This window comes from Falco rusticolus, chromosome 6 (genome assembly GCF_015220075.1).
Source record: "Falco rusticolus isolate bFalRus1 chromosome 6, bFalRus1.pri, whole genome shotgun sequence".
Lineage (NCBI taxonomy): Eukaryota > Metazoa > Chordata > Aves > Falconiformes > Falconidae > Falco > Falco rusticolus.
Window position 1 is genome coordinate 3,157,396 of NC_051192.1, and position 9,951 is coordinate 3,167,346.

General features: G+C 41.8%; 1 long non-coding RNA gene across 4 annotated transcripts in view; it reads right to left on the reverse strand.

Moving 5' to 3' along the window:
• LOC119150325 overlaps window positions 1-8,943 on the reverse strand; it is a 46,267-nt gene extending 37,324 nt beyond the window's left edge. For all 4 annotated transcript variants that reach the window (XR_005105018.1, XR_005105019.1, XR_005105017.1 and 1 more), the window contains exon 1: window positions 8,824-8,943. This is a non-coding gene — a long non-coding RNA (uncharacterized LOC119150325). The remainder of the gene's footprint in view (window positions 1-8,823) is intronic.
• Between the last annotated feature and the right edge of the window lie 1,008 nt (window positions 8,944-9,951).

Genomic DNA, 9,951 nt, shown 5'->3' on the forward strand with positions numbered 1-9,951 from the left:
GCCTCCCCAATCAGCAAAACGTGCCTCCAGCGTACACCAGCGAGCCCCCACGTACACACAGACTTGCACCATAATAGCATTAGATGCCATTAACAGGCTTTAGCCTTGTTTCTTTTCAGTGGGAAAACTATTTGACATCCCTCAAGCCCAGGCTCAGCGCTGCTTGACCCTTTCCCTTCCCTGCCTACATTAAAAGAACAACTAAATCGCTGCACACAGAGCGAGCCAGCCCCTCCTCGCTCCAGGTGTCTGTATTTTACTTAGGGCCCCAAGCTTGATTCAGCTCATACAGTTTCTGACAAGCTTCAGCTGGCCCTCGTCACCGGACAGGCAGATCAATTAACAGAGGGATTTTTCTTCCCCTAGCTCTCTTCCTGGACCTTTAACCCCTTGTGTGTCCTAATGCTCTATGAAAGAAGGGCAGAAAGCAAGCGCCAGAAAAAAAGAATTGCTATTTAAAGCCTTTCTTTTTCCTCCAACCCCCCCGTGCTTTTGCTTTTTCTACCCATCTCAGAATCCCATTTTTCTGTCAAGATGCTTCTGATTGTTCAAAACTTCTTTTTTTCCATCAGGACTGAAAATTGTAAAATTCCCTTTCCCTCTGTCTCTTCTTTTTTATTTTTATTTTTCTTAAAAAAACCAAATTCTTTATATTTTGCTACCAAAAGGGATGAAGTTTAATGTTTTCTCTGGGGTGGAGAATTCTTTTCCACTTGTTCACTTTTCTTTCTTTTTCCACTGCACCAATTTTTCCAGATTGCCACGTGGAAAGGACAAATTTTGGCTAAAGAGGCTAAGACCAAGCCTGTAGCTGATGCTCTGCAAGCTTTCTGGAAAAGTTACCAGAATACAAACGACATTTTGTGGATGGAAAGGAATGAAAAAAAAAAAAAGGGGGGGGGGGGGGGGGAGGTGTTTACAAGAGATCAAGGCTAAAAAAGTGTATGTTCAAAAACTACAAAATAGAAACCAAACAATTTCAAACTGGGAAAAAAGTATACATGGTTAGAAATTGCCCTATGAAAGAGAAACAATGTCAACATTGACAATTTTATTTTGCAATTTAATTATACCTCCATTTGTCTTTGGTGAGTGTGTACGAGAGAGCACGTCAGTGGCATGAGAAGCTCCTTCAGCAACAGCAAAACATAATAAATAAATTTAATTGCTAGTGATAATAATTAGACATTTCTGTGAAAAACAGTTCCCAGAACTAATAAAAACTATTGAGAAAAATAAATGTAATGGGTACTACAGGGAAATCCATTTAGATGCATTCCGAGAGATAAATAATGTAAAACTGATGAGGGTTTTTGATTATTTTTTACTTTTTGGAAAAACCCCTCCTACGGTTCCTTAGGAGAAGCCTATACCGCGACTCGTACAAATGGGTTCTGCCCATCACTGTAGTAGCAAAGTAGTACCACAGCACTAATGACAATAACAATTAACGATATATAATAAGCACCACGCAACCTGTCAATCTCAGAAGGCTGCAGCAACCCCACGGCACCCAACAAAGCCCAGTGTGAAGAAACAAGCGTGGCTCTTCCTACCAACAGCCTTCACCTGGTAAAATACATCTCAGGGTTAGCACAGGGAGACCAGAGGTTTAACTCTTCCCTGGAGGAGGTGATGGTTTCCCAGTACCTCTCCTCTCCACCCAGCTATTTCTTAGGCCAGGGTAGGAAGAAAAACACGGATGAAAAATGCCCCACTGCGGTGGGCACGACGGATGTGAGGTGGCAGGGGTATCGCCTCCCCTCCGTGCTTTATGGTGCACCATTTGCCTAGCAAGGGAGCGAGGAGGGCAGCCGGGAATCTTTCACTCCCCTCGGGGAGCGCTTACCAAGGGTTTGGGAGCACGGCACTATTTGCTGGATGGATGGACGGGTGCCGTTCAGTGTCTGCAACGCTTGTTAGAAAGCACCAAGTCGCTGCTGACACAGGTTGGGAAGGCGGTCAATAGCGGCAAGGCAGGGATGCACAAAGGAAACAGGAAGCCAGGGGAAGCCCAAAAGGATAAATTTGGGTAAACAGAAGTAGGGAAGAGTGACAGAGGGGGAGGACTCCCTCCCGGAAAGAAATGGCTCCAGAAGGAACATGGCAGGATGGTGGCTGCTCAGCTACACATTAGCTCTGTAGCTGGTAAGGGTAACTTCAGTCCTTGGGATATGTAAACAGGGGGATATAGCCTAGAAGCCTGAGGTAATATTATCTTTGTCCGTGGCACTGGTGTGACCACTAATGGAAGAGCGAATGCGGTCCTGATGCCTATGTTTCAAGAGGCTGTTGATAAATTAGAGAGAAGAGCCAAGGGAATGGCTAAAGGACTAGAAAACACTGGGAGGATTAGAAAACAATTGTGAGAGGCTCAAGAAGCTCAGACTGTTTAGCTTAATAAAGAAAAGGTTAAGGAGTGACTTGACCACAGTATACAAGAACCTTCACAGGAAACAGAAATTTGATGGAGAGCTCTTCAGTTGAACAAAGACATACGTAAAACAAGATCTAACGCCTGGAGGTCGAAGCTAGACAAATTCACACCAGAAATTAAGGGGAATTTTTTAACGGTGAGAGCACTCAGCAATGGGAGCAGTTTGCTGAAGACTGGGATGGCTTTGCTGTCATGGTATTTTAACAGCAGCTTTGGAAGGTCTGCTGAAAGACATAGCGACAACCTTCAAGGAGTCCTGTGGTCTTTCCTAGGCAGAAAGGCAAATTAGATAATGGCACTGCTTCTTTCTGCCTTTAGCATCCAACAATTTATAATCTATGCGTTATGTCTAAACATTCATAGCTGTCTTCACTGATGTGTAACGGTGTGCCTGCTATTGAACCACCCCCACCCCCACCCCCCCCCACTTTTGGTCTGTTCATACTCTTAAACTGTTAGCAGGGAATACGGAACACGGCACTCAGACGATACACGTGATGCTCAAAACTTTTTAATACACTTGTTTCTTTCAGATCAAGCCTGGTTTGACAATGCCAAACACAATGACCTGAATTTTTTAGAACTTTACAGTGCAAGCACAGAAGTCCAGCAACTCGTTCCACCTCTCCCTTTTAGAAGGATGATGATGCCCAAATTTCACTTTTTTAATCTGAGCATAGAGCTTGTCAGCAATTAATCCTGCTGTCCTCAGAGGGTCCTGCAGGAAAGCCCAGTGGGTATAAAGAAACAGGGTGTTTTTGAACAGAGTTTGCAAATGTGCCATTGCAAACTTAAAAAGCGAACTCTCCAACATGCATAACTGTGTGATCAGTGCTGACCTACTCTCAAACCTGCTCTCCATAAATTCATTAAAATACGAGTCTAACGAGCAAAATGAATGCATTCTTCTACCAAGGCTTTGATAACATTCCTGAGAGTATGCCTTTCATTTTTACCTCTCCATCCATCCCTGCAATGCTTCGCACGCACAATTACTGCGGACTGGTTTCTTGTCGAATCCACACGGTTCGAAGATAGTGCCCCTTTGAAAGTTAAAGCTAGGATGAGCAGTGCAAGGGGCTGATCAATCCTTTGGTCCCAAACATTTGTCAAATGGGATTTAATGAAAGAGGAGTGTCCTCGCTAACATGCTAAATCCAGCCTGTAATCCCCAGTATAACAAGAAAACAAAGACGTTTCCATCCCCTCTTATATCAGGAATAGAAATGGGATGATGGAATGATGTGAACATAAAATAATTGTACACACAGAAGCTTATGCAAAAAGGCTTTGTTCGGAAGTGCTGGAAAGCCACTCACCCCGAAACAATGGGGCAAATTAGCATGCATCCAGCCCAAGGGTGCAAGCGGCGCACACACGCACTCCCGGTGACGGATGCTTAGCTCTTGCTGGGAGGTCACCACTAGGAATCTTTCTTGAGAAGGCAGCATGTCAGATTTCAGACACTTTCCCTACAAATGGGCTTTTGCAGCTCAAAGGAGGTGGTGGGGGGGAGCTTTTCGATCCAGATAATAAAGTCCATTTACATGAAAAGATGCCGCTTTCAATGACATGATTAATTTCGGAAATACCTGGCATCTGAATGAAGCAAAGACTTCAAGAGATGACTGATGATGAGAAAAGATAATTAGGCAAATGTCAAGAGTCAGTGTTTTGATTGGTGACTGAGAGGCTGGTCTGACTAGGTTATCGTATACTCATTCCAGATGGAAATGAAAGGTCTTTGTAGGGAGAGCAGGGCGATCCGTTCATGGTTAAACATAAACTCTGTTTAAGCCCAGGTTTCTCCTTGGCTTTCCTCCTGGGAAGCCCTCCTACCCCAGCAAGCGCTCTACCTGCATGGTACTGGAGCAAGCTTGCCCCGTTTGAACCTTATCTGAATTATCTTGTTTTAAACCCGAACAATTTATCTTGCATTTCATTACTGGAAGGCTAGGGTGGTCTTAGCCTTTCCAAAACATCCCAGGCCATCCTCTCCCCAGCTCTCCAAAGCTGGAAGATAACACAGCCATTTTGCAGAGAGGGCAAAAGACAGCCCCGTTCCCAAATGTGCTGAAATACCTCTCCTCAGCGTCTCACCGAACGCCCAGGGTAGCCACAGCCATTAAATGCTGGTGCCCTCCACAGGGCAGATAAAAACCTGAGGAGGACGCGGGGACCCCGAGGTGGTGTACCCTGACAGGATCGCCCCGGTGAGATTGACGGATTATCTCCCCTTCAGAAAAGGAGGCATTCACAAGGCCTTCTCCCTAATCCATCACGGTGCTCCAGCAAGCGCTCCCCATCACTTGCCCCTTCTCCATGCACGCTGCTTTTGATTTGTGGGATACGCTGGCTTTGTGCAGGAGCATTTAATCCTCAGCAGGAAAACCGCTGATGCTCAGAGACTTCACTGGCTTTCCCAACCGGTTTTCAGAGGCACTCAAAGCACCGCTTGCTTCATCTCTCTATTGTTGGGGTGCAGACCAGACATCAAGCCTGGTCCGTCACCTACTGAGCCAGCTGCTGGCAAAGACCTCCTTGGCGAGGGCAGGCTTGAAAGAGCAGCCGACGAGGCAACAGTCTGATAAGTCATACCTAATTTGGCCAGCCATCCAACGCTGAGGCTGCTATTAGTTAATCTTCATATAATTTGTTAAAGTAGGCTTTATGAAGTACTGGAAATAATTGTCTCCCTCCCCCCTTCTGAATCCCGTGGCCGTGCACGGTTAGGGGTTTAATAACAGACTGTATCGCGCAGTCAGAAACGGCGAAGGTTTTATAGCAGTGCATTAGCCAGAGGTGGATAACCTATCTCTAGAGGCTTGATTGACTGGAAACATATTCTTAGCCTGCTTAAAACTGCTTAACGTGTGTCACGGAGGTCCCCCAAAATAAAACGTTCAGTGTATTTAGTGAAACTCTACACCCTAAGTACATGTAAGGGCACTGTAAGATACTAATTAGGTTGTAACATAAAACACCGTAAAAAGCAAAGCATGACATAGAAAAAAAAATGTTTAAGCTCTGGCCAGCTCTTTCATGTTAGAGAAATACATTAAAAATATATTCACAGCAAATATACTGGGGCTTTGAATAAATCTGTTCCTTAGAGTAGCCCATAGCTGGAAAGTACAGATATTGCTCATTACCGAGAAGTTTCTACTTAACGTTGTCCTCAGATATTAGAAACTACCCTTATTTACTTTTCCTTAAAAAAAAAATAAATAAATCTGCTATCGCTAAGACCAGCAAATGATCATTACGATGACACTGGTTAAAATATGTATGCCCAGCTTTTTTCCCCTCAATCTTTTTCCCAGGAAGGATGAGGAGAAGGGTGATACCAGATGGAAATACTGATTCTGCATGATAGCATATAAAACCTACATCATCGTCGTTTTGGAAGGGTAACATACCTCGGAATTTTCCCCCTGCAATCTAAAATTAAAAGTACTGTTCAAACACCTTCTGCTGAAACACTAGCAGGAAGTTGGTTATTTAAGGTGGAAGTCTTCACGGCTATCTCATCTCTCTCATTCACGAACTACAAAAGCAATGTATAATGTCTTTTTTTAGCATCTATAAATTCTGAGATTTTCAGTATTTTGTATTTTAAGCATTAGTTGCCAGTCAAAAGATCTCCTGCGTACTTAGGCATGTTTCTTCTGTTATCTAGTGCCACTCAGCCATACCACATTTAATAAATTAGAAACACTACCTCCTTAATAATGTGGGAATTAGTGCAATTTTGAAACATTTAAGAATATAATTATTAACTATTAACAAAAAACGTGTGTGATGTAAGGAAGTAGAAATGGGTGCTGTCAAGCTTAAATTTAAATTTAGCAAACAAAATTAAGCATACATATATAGTTGTCTAGAAAGAAAATCTAGGTGAGATTGATCCCGATGCCTTTATAAACATCTGTAATGTTACATACACATGTATATAAATATATAAATATATATATATAAAATTTACATTGTACAAAAGTAACTGTTTAGATTCAAATATTATCATTCCACTACCAAAAGCTACCTTCTGAAAAGGCCTTGCCATTGTTGCACATTACTGCAAGGAATGAAGTGCTAATTTAATAAATATGTCGCTAGCTGTGTTCAAACTAAACACCCTTAATGTATGTTTGTTGTTGTATGTGCATAAGTTTACAGATTGCAAACCCCCTTACTAGGAAACAAGCTGCATTTTATCAATGCATATATTCTTCTTGGGATTTTATGGTTCTGCTTTAATGTGGACGGTCACTTTCCCTCCTTTGTTTGGAAAGGTACAGTTTCTATTTCTTCCCAGATTTAGCATTTCCCTTGAAGGTTTTTGTGATTAACAATATAATATTTTTATTGAGTTATTTCACACACAAATGACTGGGCCCGAAGGGTATTCTAGGTTTACAAGATTTTACTAATAACTATGCTCCCCTTTGTATTAAAGCTGCTAATTAGTGCTTTTAAACAGCTCAACATTTAATTCTTTGAAGGCACCATATCAAGGGCTGATATAAAACTGTTTATGTAGAAGGATATATAAAATAAGAAGGTGTTAAACCCAACACAAATTGAGTGGCAGGGGGTTCCCTAAAGTGCTAATTTTATGTTTGTTTTCGTCTCATTTAAAGTTAAGATGTCTGCATTATAACAGTGATGTGTAACATGCTTTACATACAGATTAAGCAAAATGTGTCAATTTATGAGCCTTATTTGCCTGGAGAGGTAGCCACCAGTAGTTTCATCAGTGATTTTACGCATGTCTGTATACATATATATGTGTGCACGTGTGTTTTCGGATGTGGGGGTACAAAAGTGCGTGTTGTGTATACATAGACGTGTGAGTGCCCATACACACACAAACACATTTTTATGTCCATATTAGCTAGTCTCTGTATGTCCCTGTAATTCAGTGATTACAGAAAACGCAAAATGAATTAATTATGTGAGCCTGCTCATTTTAAAAAATTTAAATATTTCATTTCATTTAAATATACTGTGAGATTTTAAAGCCACGTTTTGTTTAATTGGTGTTGCTAAACTGAACCGATTTATACACACTGAGGATATTAGATGGCTCTAATCGAGAAATAAATGACTTGTGAGCTACATTTTACCCTTCTTTTCTCCAAGTTAATCTTCAAAACGTCCCAGAAATTCATTAAAAACATGGGAATTTTCACTCAAAGTGCTGAATGAAAATTGAAAAACTGCTTCTCAGAAAACTAAAGATGAAAATTTCCATTTTTCATCAAAGCCGTTGTTCATACAACTACAATTTTGAGCACTGCACCGAACAAGATTTTAAAAATAACCTTGTGAAGTGAATTTCCAAGTCTCATAAGGAACCGTGAATTAAGTGAAAGTCTCAACTATCCATCTTTGGCTGACCCCACCTCACCCCCTGAGAGCACCACCGCTGTGCTCCATGCTCTGCAACCACTTGTGGAGGGGTGGCAATTGTTTTCTGATATATCCCTATATATGTCTATAAGACGACACAGCTTCGTGCAGACACGAGAGACCAGATCCTGGAAGCGGAAGAGCTCAGTGCAGAATCCCACCCGAGCTACATGGTCCTGGTGAAATTAATCAGTTTACAGGTCCTGAGCTAGTACAGGTGTACTCATTTCAGGGTTCATGTGCAAAACTGATGAGAATTTATTTATGCAACCTAGCGGCTGTGCATAATTATGTGCTAAATGTAATTTACATCGTACCAAAAGTGTCTGGTGCAAACATTAAGATGGAGAATGGCGCTAAGGTAAAGCCGCAAGAGGGGGTAAAAAAATAAGGAGAACTATCTATCAGGTAGGATAACAAATACATTAATGTCATCTCTTTAATGCTGTAACTTATTGCAAAGAAACGGAGGTTAAGAACTAAATATCCACCCTTTGCATTGAACAGTAAACTTTTTTTGAGAGCTCCCTTCTTAAACGACATTCAGTTCTGTCTTTTCACTTTCAATAGGCAAGTATGAGACATCAGCATCTGGCTACCCTGGCCAATGTACAAATGCAGGCTAAAAATAGACTTTCCCCATAGATATCAGTCTAAGTAAACTGCCTGTTCATGGAAAGATGATAATGTAAGAAGAATATAAGCAACTGCATCTTTGTGGCATTGTTACTTCAAGAATAGTGCTTCAGCACTATGTTATGTTTATTTGGGCAAGCATTTTTCTCTTTTGTAGGATGAATCACTTATTTTGCAACCAATACTACAAACGTTTTGGTCTGTTTATTTTATATGTACGTACGAAGGCAGTGGGTGGAAATGAACTGGCTAAAGTCAAGATTTTCTTAGCATGATCTTGAGTAAAATCCAGAGTGGCTTTTTCAAAGTCTATTTCAAAAGGCCCATTAAAGCTTTACCTCATTCCCGAAGTATATGATCTGCTGGCACTGTCAAAGCAGAGGTAGTAATGCTGTCCCCACAGCTTCGGGAGCTAGCACCAGCATTTGCATCTGATTTATGCACCTCACCACATGCTGAAGTACCTAGAAAGACATGGATATTGTTTTGTGTTCAAAATTTAAGGTGAAATTACATATATGATACTTTACAGTTGCCACAGCATTAGAACCTAAAATCCACAGATCTCTCATTTTCATGGTCTTTGTTTCCCTACTCCTCAAGTCAGCCTCCCCTGGAGAGCCTCTGGGAGCAAGAAAAATTGGAAAGTTGCCCTGACTCTCATTGTGCCCTGACACATGTGTTGGTATGCTTCAGAGCAGCCTAGAGGCAGCTTCGAAAAATAACATCTGGCAGTTTGCCTCCAAGACTTGAATTTATCCTACCAAACTTGAGGCACACACACTGAGGCATCTTTGGTGGGAGCCCATCACTTTGTTTCCTCTCTAGGCAAGAAAGAAAGGCAGACACATCCAAAACGGGCACCCCCGAGGCACACGTGACTTAGTTTTCTTTCTAAATTAATCCCATAAAAGAAAGAAGAAACGCAGTTACGATGTGAACGCTGGACTGAATAGAAATGGGAGAGCAGCTCTGCCACTTCTCCTTGTTGTACCTTGGGAAGCATAGCCATTAACCCACTGGCATAAGCGCTTCTACAACAGATCGACGGGCGCCACTACCTTTTACTGTACAGTGTCAAAGAGCTGTCTGCAGCCGAACATTCAGAAAAGTCCATAACTGTCTGTCTCTGTATGGTCTAAGTCATTTATATTATCATGAGATGCACCAGCTTCTCCTTTGCTTCTGTGTGAACTTACCGTACTGAAGAGTTGCCTTGTACTACCGCATGACAGCCCAATTCCTAATAAATCCCACCTGACTGAAATGAATTAGGTCTGGGAATATGCGTTCCAGATTATTAACCAGCACCTTTGCAAGTAACTTACCATCCACATTTATTAAAGATATTGGGTGATAATTTGTGCAGTGTTCTGGATCTCTCTCTGGTCTAAGAATTATGGTAATTAGTGCTCAGAGAGAGGATGTCACTCGTATGTTTCTCAGGGTGCAGAGAATAGCATATC